We start from the raw sequence: 15,854 nt of genomic DNA, 5'->3' as shown, positions 1-15,854 counted from the left end.
TAAATGAATATTCATTTCTAATGAAAGGCTCTGAGCTCTCTCCACAGATGCTGCCTCACCTGCTGAGCGTTTCCAGCATTTTCTGTTTTTATTTTTATTAAATAAATGTCTGTTTTATAACTAGTTATGGTTCAGAGTTAACGTACAATGGAAAAACATTACCCTTTTAAACCATGTGCAGCCCATCGATCCCAACCTGCATCTCCTTCCACCCATTTGGAGGGAGCATTGTTACATAAATGATGAAGCTTACTTGTCTCAACCTAAATTAGCATCTCAGAGAGGTTTAAGCATTGATACATTAACAAGCTCTATTTCATTATGTTGAGAGATTAGTAACAAAAATAATGAATATTGATGCATTTCGCTAAATGCCTTGGTCCATCTAAATCTGAAAACGCGCAAACAATATGGAAATATCAAAATTACCAACACATTGATGTCTGGCAGTCCTGTGTAATCATCAACATGGAGGGAGGTCTATGTTTCCATATTATATCAACAGTAGGTTCTACAACCTCAGGAGAGTAACATCTACTATCAATCCACACAATGGAGAGGCCCACTCCTAGATAAACTCAAGCTCTGGATCGGTTGGAGTTTATGTAGTGTGGCGTTTTGAACCAAGAGTGAGAAGAGCATGGTAAATGTACAGAGAAGATAACCATAGTAACATAGGAACAGGAGTAGGCCATTCAGACCCTCAAGCCTGTTCCGCCATTTAATGAGATCAGGCTGATCTGTATCCTAACTCCATCCACCCGCCATGGCTCCATATCCCTTAATACCCTTGGCTAGCAAAAATCTATCGATCTCAGATTTAAAATTTTTAATTGAGCCAGCATCTACTGCTTTTTGTGGGAGCGAGTTCCACACTTCTACCACCTTTTTCATGAAGAAGTGTTTCCTAACCTCTCTCCTGAATGGCCTGGCTCTGATTTTATGTTGATGTCCCCTTATCCTAGTGTTGGCCAGAGGCTGCAGAAGACTGCTGAGCTGGATTCAAAGTGCTAACAAAGACACTGACCTTTTGAACTGAGGTGACCTGGAGTTCAGTCACTGGTCTGAACTGGCCAGAACTGGTTTGAATTTGTTCCGCTTCTTATAGAGACAAAGAAACGGTGATGCTATCTGAGCTCTTGGAACAGAGCCAATCAGGGGATGACATCGGTCACTCCAGCAAATCTGAGCCAACCGGAGAAGACAGCATCGTTCGAAAAGACAGACTTGGGGAATAAAAACTGAGGAGTTGCTGGCTTGGGCTCAGTGTGTGTCTTTGTTTGTTTGTGAGCAAGAGAGAGTGTGTGTGTGTGTGTGTGTGTGTGTGTGTGTTTTTGTTGGTGTGTCTTTGTTTGTGAAGGAGACTCTGGGAGACTCTGGAAACTAACCCTCGTGGAAGTAGGAACCCTGCGTCAAGGACGTGGAGACGACGTCGGGAGTAAGAGGGAGAATTGCCTGGCCAGCAGCGTCTCTCTTTTCCGGGTAATATAATATCCTTTCTATTCTGGGACCACTCTGGGAGTGTCGTCAGGAAACCTAGTGGGTGTGCGTTTAAAGCCTGATACTCGGGGAGTATTAATAGAGAAACCTAGTGGGTGTGCGTTTAAATCCTAGTTTGAGTATAAACCTGTATAACCTGCTGTAAACTACATGCCTATATCTAACTAGACGTATAAGCGGTATGTACATGATCTAATAACGTTAATAAAGCGAATTGAGAATTAAGAGATAATTGACTCTTTCTCTGTGTACTAAGCTAAAACCGTTAACCGGTGACTTCTGGTTAACATATTTGGCGTCCCTGGGTGGGCTCGAGGATAAATCTCTCCGTTGCGTCAGTGGGAGCCTCGAGGCGAACCGAAGTTGGCAAAGTATACAGAGAACAGGAGTTTGGGTTAATTCATAGTTAATAACGTAAGATGACGAATAAAGGGAAATCACCAAGCCCTGGGGACATGGACTGTTTTGATTGGAAGGGACTCCTTCAAAAATACGTAATAGGGAAGTGGCCGCAATACGGGGAATATGCGGGTCACATTGGAGACAAGGGAACGCCTGTTGGGGAGGTCCTTTGGAAAATTGCGCAAACAAAGATGTCAGATAGGAAATTTAAAAAGATACAAAAGTCCGTAGCGATCGGATGTTTACTTGAGGAATGGATAGAATGCCGACAGCAGGCTAGGAGAGAGAAAGAAGCGAATCAGAAAATCCAAGACGAATTAGAGATAGAGAATAAAAAACTCAGTGAGAAGATAGCTCGCCTTAGTGAGAAGGTAACTGATCTAAAGGGGCAGAGAAGTGCAGATTTGATGCACATGAACCAATATCAGTTACAGTGCGAAAAATTGACTAATGAAAAGAATAAGAGAGAGGGAGAAGCCCAAGCAGCTAAAGCTGAGGTGGAGAGATGGAAACAACAATGTGGTGATTTAAAAACTGCTATGAATGTGATTCACAGAGCAGCTCAGGAGAAGAGGAGTAGTACTGGTGATCACACAACGTGTCAGAAACTGATAGGGAGGCTGCAAGATCAGCTAGCCGCACAGAGGGGCATATTGTGTGCTTTTGCACCCGGGAGAGGTGAAGAAAGTGGTTTAGGGGATGTAGATTGGGATGATTTAGCAGACAAGGCGGATAGATACAGCAGCGGTGATAGGGAACCTCCACTAGGGGACCCACCGCCAGCATATGCTCCAGAGCAGGAAAAACCGTCTGCCCCAATGGCCCCCCTCGTAACCACTAGAGCACAGATGGGGGAAGATGGCCAGGATATGACATATTCCACCCCACTTGGGGTACAAGAACTGAGGGTTATTGCGAAAGATATTGGAACGTGTGCGCCTGGGGATGATCCTAGGGAGTTGTTCCTAGCGGTCAGGCAACAGAGAGCGATACACGGCTTAGACGATGCTGAGGAAAGGAAATTAATCCTAATGTGCCTACACCCACATATACACTCCGCCCTACCGGAGGAACAAAAACTTGGTAGAGGCACGAATGAAGCCTTAAAGGACCAGGTATTATCTGTCATGGGCGATAACAGAGGGGATCCAGTGGAGGCGCTGATGAAATGCTATCAAAGGAAAGGTGAACACCCCACTGTATTTTCGGCTCGCATTTGGGCGGTGTTTCAGGGGGTCTATGGTACAGACTTAGATAGGGATAATTTACAGCGGGAGGTTAGGAACCGATGGCTGAGAACACTAGTGTCGCATGGCACTGAGGAGTCGAGGAAGGCACTAGATCAGTTTGACCCCGCCGATGACACACATACGGAACCCTGGATAATTAGGAAGATGGTTAGAGTATGGGAAAGGGAAATACCCAAACGATCCAAGGCATCCGGGGACAGAGTAATGTCTGTTAAAGATCAGACGATAACCTGGAGAAATGAAGGGAGGGGACCTACTCAGGGGGAACCCCCTCCAGCTTATCAGACAGTGGGAAGAGGTAGAGGCAAAGGAAACTTCTCAGGAACGGGGAGAACTCAAGGCGAGGTGTCCAAATGCTATAACTGTGGCCAAGAGGGACACTTCGCAAGGGACTGCCCGAACCCAAGACGAGAGAGTGCAGGTTGGGGAAGGAATCAGAGCCTACCCGTGGAAGGGCCGAATAGACCAAGTCCTCAGTGTGATACGATAGAAATATCACCGAGTTCCGGGTTGTACCCTGAACTGCAATGACGGTGTCAGGCCTCTCCGTTATGGGTGTGTGACGCGCGGTTGGATGACATGGGGAGACCCCTCGTGGATGGTAGGGTCGGAGGCCGCCCTCTTACATTTCTTTGGGACACAGGGGGATCCCGAACCACCGTTAACACCACTCAGATCAATGACACAGATTGGAAAATTCAAAACAAAATTATTCTAAGTGGATTCACAGGACATTCACAAGTGGGATATGTGAATGTACCATTGGAAGTCGGTGTGGGAGGCATAGTGATAGAGCATTCAGTGGTTCTTATTAAATTACCCAGAGAACAAGAACATATATCAGGGAGTGACTATATGGCCAAAGCGGGATTCTGCTTCGACCCCGTTAATTGTATGATTTGGCAAATGCCTTTGGGCATGGGCAGTATAAATCACACACTCGTCCCGGTGAGGGAATATCAGGATAGGATATGCACGATCGGGGAAATGTGGATAGAACCAGGAGAAATGAGTAACGATCGTGAAGTGCAACAGATTATTGTACAAAACTCAATAGTATTTGCCCGACATAAACATGATTGTGGGAAAATGACCGGGAGTGTGTGTATACAAGGTCCAGACCCCAAACCACAGAAGCAGTATGGTTTCCCAAAACAAGCAGAAGAAGAGATAGAGAAGGTGATACAGAGTCTGCGGCAGCAAGGGGTATTAAGACCAATAGCTTCTACTAATAACGCACCTATTTGGCCGGTGAGGAAACCCGACGGTAGCTGGCGACTAACGATAGACTACAGAGAATTAAATAAAGTCACCCCGCTAACAGCCCCTACAGTAGCAACTCGCCCAGAGACCGTAGTTCGACAAAATGAGGATGCGCAGTGGTTTACGGTTTTGGACATAAGTAACGGTTTTTGGTCTATTCCACTGGAGAAAGAATGTCAATATAAATTTGCATTTACTTTCCAAGGACAGCAATATACATGGACCGCCCTGCCGCAGGGGTTTCACAATTCCCCGTCCATATTTCACCAACGACTGAGGGAAGGGTTAAAAGGATTCTCAAGGCCTGAATGTCTAGTGCAGTATGTAGACGACTTACTCCTACAAACTTAAACCAAGAAGGAACATTATCAACTGCTAAGTGAATTACTGCAGTTGTTACATGACTTGGGATTAAAGATTAACCCTAAAAAAGCGCAGATCATGAAACAAAAAGTTACTTACTTGGGAGTGATTCTGACGCCGGGACAAAGGGACATTGACAAGCGAAGGGTAGAGACAGTTGGCAGACTCCCTGTTCCGCGGGATGTGAAAGGGTTAAGGTCCTTCTTAGGGTTGGTGGGATATTGCAGGAACCATATTGATGGATTCGCCACAAAGGCAGCCCCGCTGATGGAATTATTAAAAAAGAATGTGGCCTGGGAGTGGAAAACAGAACACACCCAGGCCATGACTGATCTAAAGCAGGCACTAGCTGTCGCGCCTGCTTTAAAAACCCCAAATCCAACTGAGCCGTTAGCATTGGAGGTGACTACCACAGACACCACCCTCGCGGCAGTTCTATTACAGGAGACACACGGGAAATTACGACCAGTAGCGTATGCCTCACGTATGCTCTCACCAGTAGAGCAGGGGTATACGGTATACGAAAGACACTTGCTAGCTGTCTTTTGGGCAGTGCAGCATTTTACCTATATAGTGGGATTAAACCCACTTACAATATTAACAGAACACAGCCCAGTACAGTTACTGTTAGATGGAAGGATTAAGGATGGTTCAGTTAGCCGAAATAGAATCGCTAGATGGACATTGTTACTGCAAGGGAGAAATATAACCGTGAAAGGGGTAAAAACCACTACTATGTTAGCAGACAACTTAGTTTATCAGGGAGAAAAACATGAGTGTCAATTGATGATCGCAAATGACCCCAAGGGCCCATTTGTATCAAAACAAAAAGGAGGGGGTAAGACGGGGCCTGAAAGCAGAAAGACAAAGGAAACAGGAAAGGAAGAACCCTCTTTTAAAATTTTTGTGGATGGCTCTTCATCAGTACAGGATGGGGAAAGGAGAATTGGCTGTGGGATATACATAGAGTTGAGCCCCGGACAGAGAGTAATGATTAGAATATACCAGCCCACCTCATTCTTGAGTCCAAAGTTTGCCGGTCCCTATGAGATAGTAGACAAAGCTAGCCCATCTGTATACAGAATATTAACGGCACCAGATAAGAGTGGCCGGTACCACATTAATCAGCTAAAGTTGGTAGGAGAAAAACAAGATAATCATCATTGGCATGTGCTGCTCGATGCTAACGATGTTCTGAATTCTGAAGGTCAGGGAGATCAAGAACAGGACCAGTTACAGGTCCAAGAGGAGGTGATTGAACACAAATTTGACACTGTTTGTTCACATGCAGAGGCGGATCCAGGAAAAAAACAAAAGAAAAATAAAACAAAAAGGGGGAGTAAGTGGGTTCGAAGAAACGGACGGTTAGAATCTGAAACAAATTGGGAACAGGATTTGGACGGTTTGGCTCAGTATATGGAGAGACTGGACTTATGATAGTACCTAAAAGAAACTGTACATAAGAGCAGGAATTACGCTTGTTTATTCCAGGTCCAGCCTAGGATGAAGGGGATGATGCATTTTGTTGCTATCGGATTGATCGTCATCAGAACTGTGGTTGAACCTGCCTCGGAGCCGTCACGACGAATGAACGTGCCTGAAGCAGTGTCGACGGCGGAGGGATATCCCGAGACCAGGAACAACTTTGCTCTGCAGAATAAGACAGTCCCAACCAACAAAGGGAAAAGAGGGGATTTAAATTTGTATTATACGGGAGTGGATGGGTTAACGTGCGCGGGAAAGACTTTGGGTATACTGGAGGGAGCGGGAGTACGGTTTTCATGTAACACAGTTCTAGAGGTGACATTGTCGGTAATCCCAGAGGGAAAAATCATTAATCAATTTGTGGGTCCATTTATGGAGTGACCATCGGGGAGCGACGGTCGAGGTCAAATTATGGTCCACTGGGACCACACCTATGTAAATATTGACTGGAGTAGTGACTCATAAAGGAAAATATTACGTTGGGGCGGTGTTTCATATTCCCCGGCACGGAAGCAATTTGACCTATCCGTTAAAAAGAGTTCATAACGTGGGCAAGTATCATGAGGGTACTTGGATCTCTTTGAGCAATCCACCATCTCATGCTATTGTAATGGACGGTGCTGAGAAAGGGGTAGATTTGTCAAAGTGTCACCAAGGAGGGAATCACTGGGCCTGTCCAGAAGAGATAACGAGACAGAAACTTACTAATTGTGGGTTCAGTACTTATGAAAATTGTTCATTGTCCATTTTGCCAGTTAACAACCAGTCCTTTTTACAAAACGCCCTTGTGGGACAAACGTATTACATAGCCACAGCGGCTATGAGCTATAATAAAGGATGGAAACAGTGCCCTCTGGAAGGACACAATGTGGCCATTAACAACATGACCTCAGATCTGGTTGTCAGTGGACAAGTTCTGCCTAAGCCTATAATGAGGATGGTAATAAACGAAAACCTCACCGTCCAACGTACCGATATAGACCAAGATCTGTGGAAATATGTTCCTACCGAACTACCACCCATTCCGCACCTGACTGCAGATTGGATGCAAATAGCGGAGGAAGCCAATGAGATAATTCATCAATGGACTAAACACACTAAAATAATTAGAACTCATGCTGATAAAGCAGATGAACTGCTACGGGACCCCGGGTTCTGGGATAAGTTTTGGAATTGGGGATCTAATGTTCAAATACATCCATGGGTCAGGATTTTATCACATGCTGCTGTAATTGTGATTTTATGTGCATTAATACTTGTCATATTCAATGTATATCAGCTTAGAAGGTGGAAAAATGAAATTTTGCAACAATTGAATGTTAGTGCTATAATGAAACAGGAGAAGCGATTATCAATATAAGGACACTGTGTGAAGTATATTTTATACGCTTCCTTTTTGTATTGTTTATATAACTATTTATAGATTTTTTCTATAATCATATGAAATCGCGGATGTAACATACCCATTGGGGGACAATGACGGCCTCAGGTGTGGTACCCAGAAAGGGAGAATAATGATCCTAAGATAGGCATCTTTGGATCAAAAGGGGGGAGATGTTGGCCAGAGGCTGCAGAAGACTGCTGAGCTGGATTCAAAGTGCTAACAAAGACACTGACCTTTTGAACTGAGGTGACCTGGAGTTCAGTCACTGGTCTGAACTGGCCAGAACCGGTTTGAATTCGTTCCGCTTCTTACAGAGACAAAGAAACGGTGATGCTACCTGGGCTCTTGGAACAGAGCCAATCAGGGGATGAGATCGGTCACTCCAGCAACTCTGAGCCAACCGGAGAAGACAGCATCGTTCGAAAAGACAGACTTGGGGAATAAAAACTGAGGAGTTGCTGGCTTGGGCTCAGTGTGTGTCTTTGTTTGTTTGTGAGCAAGAGAGAGAGTGAGTGTGTGTGTGTTTTTGTTGGTGTGTCTTTGTTTGTGTGGGAGACTCTGGAAACTAACCCTCGTGGAAGTAGGAACCCTGCGTCAAGGACGTGGAGACGACGTCGGGAGCAAGAGGGAGAATTGCCTGGCCAGCAGCGTCTCTCTTTTCCGGGTAATATAATATCCTTTCTATTCTGGGACCACTCTGGGAGTGTCGTCAGGAAACCTAGTGGGTGTGCGTTTAAAGCCTGATACTCGGGGAGTATTAATAGAGAAACCTAGTGGGTGTGCGTTTAAATCCTAGTTTGAGTATAAACCTGTATAACCTGCTGTAAACTACATGCCTATATCTAACTAGACGTATAAGCGGTATGTACATGATCTAATAACGTTAATAAAGCGAATTGAGAATTAAGAGAGAATTGACTCTTTCTCTGTGTACTAAGCTAAAACCGTTAACCGGTGACTTCCGTTCAACACTAGACTCTCTCACCAGCGGAAAAAGTTTCTCTATATTTACTCTATCAATTCCTTCCAAAATCCTAAAAAACTCAATCAAATCATCTGTTAACCTTCTATATTCCAGGGACTACAAGCCTAGTTTATGTAATCTATCCTCATAATCTAACCCTTGGAGCCCTGGTAACATTCTGGTGATTCTGCACTGCACTCCTTCCAAGGCCAATATATCCTATCTAAGATACGGTGCTCAGAACTGTACATGGTACTCCAGATGTGATCTAACCAGGACTTTGCATAGCTGTAGCAAAACTTCCTCCCCTTTACATTCTAGCCAGCTAGTTATAAAGGCTAACATTCCATTAGCCTTTTTGATTATTTTTGTACCTGACTACTACATTGTAGTGCTCTGTGTGCATGGATCCCTAAATCTCTTTGGACCTCCACTGATCCTAGCTTTTCACCATTTAAGAAATACTCAGATCGATCCTTTTTTGGTCCAAAATGGATGACCTCACACCTACCTGCGTTGAAATCCATCTGCATCAGTTTTGCCCACTTAGTTAATTTATCGATGTCTCTATCCAATTTTATGCTCCCATCTACACTGCTTACTATGCCACCAATCTTTGTGTCATCGGCAAACTTGGATATATGGCTCGCTATTGTGTTATCTAAGTCATTACTAAATATAGTGAACAGTTGAGGCCCCAGCGCAAATCCTTGTGGGACACCACTAGTCACTTACTTCCAATTCGTGTACATACCCATTATCCCTACTCTCTGTCTTCTACCACCTAACCAATCTCCTAACAAGATCAGTAATTTGCTTTTAATTCAATTAGATTTAATTTTAGCTAACAGTCTCTTATATGGAACCTTATCAAATGCCTTCTGGAAGTCCACATAAACTACATCCATAGACATTCCACGTCTACTACTTTAGTTACTTGCACAAAAAAATCAATTAGGCTCTTTAGACATGACCTGCCCTTTACAAATCCATGTTGGCTCCCTCTAATCAGCTCAAATTTCTCTAAATGCTCAGTCACCCTGTCCTTAATTATAGATTCCAATAACTTACCCACAACAAATGTTAGTCTAACAGGTCTATAAATTCTTGGTTTCTCTCTCTCACCTTTCTTAAATAATGGAGTTACATTTGCAATTTTCCAATCTAATGGGACAATTCCTGGATCGAGAGAGCTTTGGAAGATTATGGCTAAAGTATCTGCAACTTCCTCACCTCCTTCCTTCAAAACCCTGGGGTGGAAACCATCAGGTCCTCGAGATTTGTCCGTCTTTCATGCCGTTATTTTTTCTAATACTGTTCATCGAATCATAGAATCATAGAAAGGTTACAGCGCGGAAGGAGGCCATTCGGCCCATCGAGTCCGCGCCGGCTCTATACAAGAGCAATCCAGCTAGACCCACTCCCCTGCCCTATCCCCATAGCCCTGCAATTTCTTTCCTTTCAAGTACCTATCCAGTTCCCTTTTGAAGGCCATGATTGAATCTGCCTCCACCACCCTCTCGGGCAGTGCATTCCAGATCCTCACCACTCGCTGTGTAAAAAAACTTTCTTGCTCTGTTATCTTGCTTACATTAACTTTAGCGAGTTCTAGTCCTTGATTCATTATTAGTTTCCCTCAAATGTTAGGTATATCTTCTTTCTCTACCGTGAAGACTGACACAAAGTAATTATTCAACAAGGCTGCCATTTCCTTATTTTCATTTGCAATATTACCTGCATCTGTTTTTAAAGGGTCCATATTACCCTTGACTACTCTTTTGCTTCTAATATAATTGTAAAAACTTTTTGTGATAATCTTGATATCCATTGCAAGTTTCTTTAAAGGCATAGAGGAGGGTTTTGGTGGTAGTGGAGATGAGGTCGGAAGTGGAGATGGAGTTGGGGATATTTCGAGGTGGAAGTTTGCAGTCTTGGGTTATGAGACTCCCAAATGTTGAAACCATCTGTCCTCTTTGTACCCAATAGCAAGATTATTTCCATTTTATTCCTCATATTTTATTTGCGCTGACCTCTGCACACGATCCCCGTCGAGCGAGACTCCACACCGGGGGCGGAGTCTCACACCTGTGGAGCTTATCACTTTTCCCTTATCTCATGAGAGCACCTCCAAGGGCCAGTCAATTCTCCACATGATAAATTTCAGATATAGTTCAGCACTTTGTAAAATTTGAAATGTTGCTTCATTCTGCAAAAAATCAATAGCCTCTTTTCAGTTCCTGATCCAGCTTCACTGCAGAGAAAGCCACAGTTAAAACTGGGCTATATTGGATCTTTTAAATGCACCAAGGATTGTTTGACTTCATTTTATTTTAATTTACATTTACACTGCGAAAAAAAATCAATCTGAAAATTCGTTAGAAACTAATCTGTCAATACTAAATGGATTCTCCGGATGTACCATTTGTTAAACAAAGGTCTCCATCATCCTTCGAATTTAGGAACAAAAATTCTCTTTGTTATGTTCTAAAAGTCAAAGGGGGTTATATGGGATAACCCCCCGAAACAGGGTGCGGAGGTCACGATGCACAATTAACCCACGCCCAGTCGTTGAGATGCAGGCAGCATGTAACATTCATTAACCTTATTCTGCCTCATTCTGTGGCGATATCCTACAAAAAAAGCACCTTTCAATGTCCTAGGATTGATGCTATTTGGTACAATCACTTGACTTGATCGACTTGAGAAGACATCGGATCATATTTTTATTCCAGTTGTGCTCTCTGGATGTGCTTATCACAGTTAGCAGTTAGGAACAGCATCCATGCAATGCTGATTTATATGAATATCTGATTAGAAAGAGTAACTTAAAATTAATCATTCTGTTTCTATAATCATGAGCAAGATAATTAAAATTACATTAGTTCCAAGTTTCACATCATTAATCATCTGTACTTGGTATCTGACTTTAAATTAATCATAATTGCATCACTTCAGTATGTTAACTTTGGATTGCTAGCAGCAACATCTTAACTAAATGGAACATCTTTTTCCTGATGCCTTTTATCTGTTCTTCATCGAGAAGCAGGTGGAATGATTGATAGCCTTGTGGTAGAGTCAATTCAAAAATACCTTTTAGAAGGTACTAAAAGGCAATTGGTGCCTACTAAGCATTCAAACTGTATTTGGATCATACAAAATGTTGAGGAGAAAATAATGTATACAGAACTGACTGCAAACCAATTACTTTAAATGTTAGGATAAACTTTAGAATATATTTTCTGGTTCCGATCTGTACAAGCTCACATGAATTAAAAGCCAGCATACTCCATCAAATCTTCCAGGATTAGCTTAATGTAGATCAATGTGAGTTCCCAACTTGGATTGAGGTGATTGCTCAATTGGGTGGAGGCAGGAGAGCTGGAATTTTGCAGCTTTTAAAGGCCCACCGTTGCCATTTAAAGAAAAAGCCATTGTTTTTGGCCAGCAAGGCAGTTACGGGCAGCAAATCGATTATAAAAAATGTTGTGGTGCCCACAGGGAATGCCAGCATTCGATGATGCAGCTGCGCAGCTGCTCCTTTGAGAAGTGAGCCAAAGAAGGGCTATCCTGATTGGCATAGAAGAGTTTTATCCCAACATGACAGCCATATGGATCGCGTCGGACTCAAAGGGCGTCTGGTATTTATCGTCTGTTTTAAATGGACGAGCCGAGCATGTAGCTCAATCCCCCGTGGGAAATTGGGGAATCATGTGTAGATTATTAAATATCATTAACATGGACTTCAGTATTAAAATAAAGGTTGGTGAGTTGCAGGCACAAATTAGCACTTGGGATTATGATATAGTGGCAGTAATAGAGACTTGTCTCAAATAAGGGGAGGATTTGAAATTTAATATTCCTGGCTACAAAGTGTTCAGGAAAAATAGGGAAGGATAAAAGAAGGGGGGGTGGCAATATTGATCAAATATACTGTTACAACACTGGAAAGGAATGATATACTTGAAGGTTCAAAGACTGAGTCTATTCGGTTAGAATTAAGGAACAATAGAGGAGCTATTACTCTGCTGGGTGTATACTATAGGTCACCAGGGAAGGAGATAGCCAAGTAAACTGGGAGGCAAATTGCAGAAAGATGCAAGAACAATAGAGTAGTGATAATGCGGGACTTCAATTATCCCAATATAGACTGGGAAAATAACCAGTGTGAAGGGCAATAAGGGGGAGGAATTCCTGAAATATGAACAAGAGAACTTTTTTGATCAGTATGTTTCCAGCCCAATGAGGAAGAAGCAGTGCTGAATTTGGTTCTGGGGAATGAAATGGGGCAAGTGGGGAGCACTTGGGAAACAGTGATCACAATATCATTAGATTTAGAGTAGTTATGGAAAAGGGCAAGGAACAATCAAACGTGTTAAAACACAAAATAAAGCTACCACTCCACCCTGCTCCGATGTCTGCCTCTCCGATGTACCTCTCAGCCCCCAATGTCTCCCTCTCCGATCTCCCCCTCTTCCCCCCCATGTCCCCCCAATCTCCCCCCTTCGCCCCCAATGTCCCCCCGATCTTCCCCGTCCCCTGATTGTCCCCTCTCCCCCCCAATCTTTCCCTCTCCCCCCCCGATCATCCCCTCTCCCCCCTCGATCTTCCACTCTCCCTCACCCCAATCTTCCGTTCCAGTGCCAGATGAGGTCTCGCTCTCTCTCTTTCACTCCCCCCCTCGCGTTGCAGCTCCTGTCGGCAGCCAGCCTGTCAATCAGGGGCTGCCGGGCGCGAAACCCGAAAAGTACTTTAATCACCATCAATTACGATGCGATCGCGTCAGAAACTATAAGTTTTTTTTATTCGGGTTTGCCACACGCACCTTCACCCCCCCCTCCCCCGCTGCCAACTCGCCACCATTTCAAAATTGAGCTCTACGCCACTATTTATAAAGCCCAGGATCCCGTATGCTTTTTTAACTGTTTTCTCAAGCTGCCCTGCCACCTTCAACAATTTGTGCACATATACCCCCAGATCTCTTTGTTCCTGTACCCCTTTTAGAATTGTGCCCTTTAGTTTATATTGCCTCTCTTCGTTCTTCCTACCAAAATGTATCACTTCGCATTTTTCTGAGTTAAATTTCATCTGCCACATGTCTGCCCATTCCACCAGCCAGTCTATATCCTCTTGAAGTCTATCACTATCCTCCTCACTGATTACTACACTTCCAAGTTTTGTGTCATCTGCAAATTTGGAAATTGTGTCTTGTACACCCAAGTCCAAGTCATTAATACATATCAAGAAAAGCAGTGGTCCCAGCACCGACCCCTGGGGAACACCACTGTACACCTCCCTCCGGTCCGAAAAACAACCATTCACAACTACTCTCTGATTCCTGTTACTTAGCCAATTTTGTATATATGCTGCTACTGCCCCTTTTATTCCATGGGCTTCAATCTTGATGACAAGCCTATTAGGTGTAACTTTATCAAATGCTTTTTGAAAGTCCATATACACCACATCAACTGCATTGCCCTCTCTGTTACCTCATTAAAAAACTCTATCAAGTTAGTTAAACATGATTTGCCTTTAACAAATTCATGCTGGCTTTCCCTAATCAATCCACACTTGTCCAAGTGACTGCTAATTCTGTCCCGGATTATCGTTTCTAAAAGTTTCCCACCACCAAGGTTAAACTGACTGGCCAGTAGTTGCTGGGTTTATCCTTAAACCCTTTTTTGAACAAGGGTGTAACATTTTCAGTTCTCCAGTCCTCTGGCACCATCCCCATATCTAAGGATATTTGGAAGATTATGGCCAGTACCTCCGCAATTTCCATCCTTACTTCCCTCAGCAATCTAGGATGCATCCCATCCGGACCGGGTGACTTATCTACTTTAAGTACAGCTAGCCTTTCTAGTGCCTCCTCCATCAATTTTAGCCCATCCAGTATCTCAACTACATCTTCCTTTACTGAGACTCTGGCAGCATCTTCTTCCTTGGTAAAGACAGATACAAAGTACTCATTTAGTACCTCGGCCATGCCCCCTGCCTCCATGAGTAGATCTCCTTTTTGGTCCCTGATCGGCCCCACCCCTCCTCTTACTACCCGTTTACTGTTTACATGCCTGTAGAAGACTTCTGGATTCCCTTTTATGTTGGCCGCCAGTCTATTCTCGTATTCTCTCTTTGCCCCTCTTATTTCCTTTTTCACTTCCCCTCGGAATTTTTTATATTCTTCCTGGTTCTCACTTGTGTTATCAGCCTGACATCTGTCATATGCCCCTTTTTTCTGCTTCATCTTACTCTCTCTCTTTTGTTATCCCGGGATCCCTGGCTTTAGTTGCCCTACCTTTCTGCCTTGTGAGAATGTACCGAGACTGTACCCGACCCATCTCCTCCTTAAAGGCCACTCATTGTTCAATTACAGTTTTCCCTGCCAATCTTTGACTCCAATTTACCCAGGCCAGATCTGTTCTCATCCCACTGAAATTGGCCCTCCTCCAATTGTGTATTTTTACTTTAGAGTGGTCCGTGTCCTTTTCCATAGCTATTTTAAACCTTATGATACTATAATCGCTGGACCATAAATGTTCCCCCACTAACTCCGCTTGGCTTGCCTCATTCAGACCAAGTCCAGCAATGCCTCCTTCCTCGTTAGGCCGGAAACGTACTGGTCAAGAAAGTTCTCCTGAACACACTTCAAAAATTCCTTCCCCTATTTGCCCCTTATATTATTACTATCCCAGTCTATATTAGGTTAGTTGAAGTCCCCCATTATCACAACTCTATGGCTTTTGCACCTCTCTGTAATTTCCCTGCAAGTTTGCTCCTCTATCTCCTTCCCAGTAGTTGGTGACCTGTAGAATACACCCAGTAGTGTAATGGCACCTCTATTGTTTCTTAATTCTAACCAAATAGATTCTGTCTTTGACCCCTCCAGGACATCCTTTCTCTCCAACACTGCAATATTCTCCTTAATCAATACTGCCACCCCCCACCATCCCCCCCCTCCTTTCTTCCCTTCCTCATCTTTCCTGAACACCTTGTATCCAGGAATATTTAGTATCCAATCCTGCCCTTTTTTGAGCCTGGTCTCCGTTATCACCACAACATCATATTCCCATGTGGCTAATTACGCCTGCAGCTCTCCAAACTTGTTTAACACGTTTTGTGCGTTTACACACATGCATTTTGAACCTATCTTAGACTTTCTTGTACTCTCTCTTCGTCTCCCATCTACTACCATATTATTTCTTGCTCTAGTGGTATCGTCTCTCCCAATCCTTTATGCACCTTGCTT

Source organism: Heptranchias perlo, chromosome 32, assembly GCF_035084215.1.
Source record: "Heptranchias perlo isolate sHepPer1 chromosome 32, sHepPer1.hap1, whole genome shotgun sequence".
Classification (NCBI taxonomy): Eukaryota; Metazoa; Chordata; class Chondrichthyes; order Hexanchiformes; family Hexanchidae; genus Heptranchias; species Heptranchias perlo.
The sequence above is the reverse complement of the archived record's forward strand: the minus strand, read 5'-3'. Positions refer to the sequence as shown.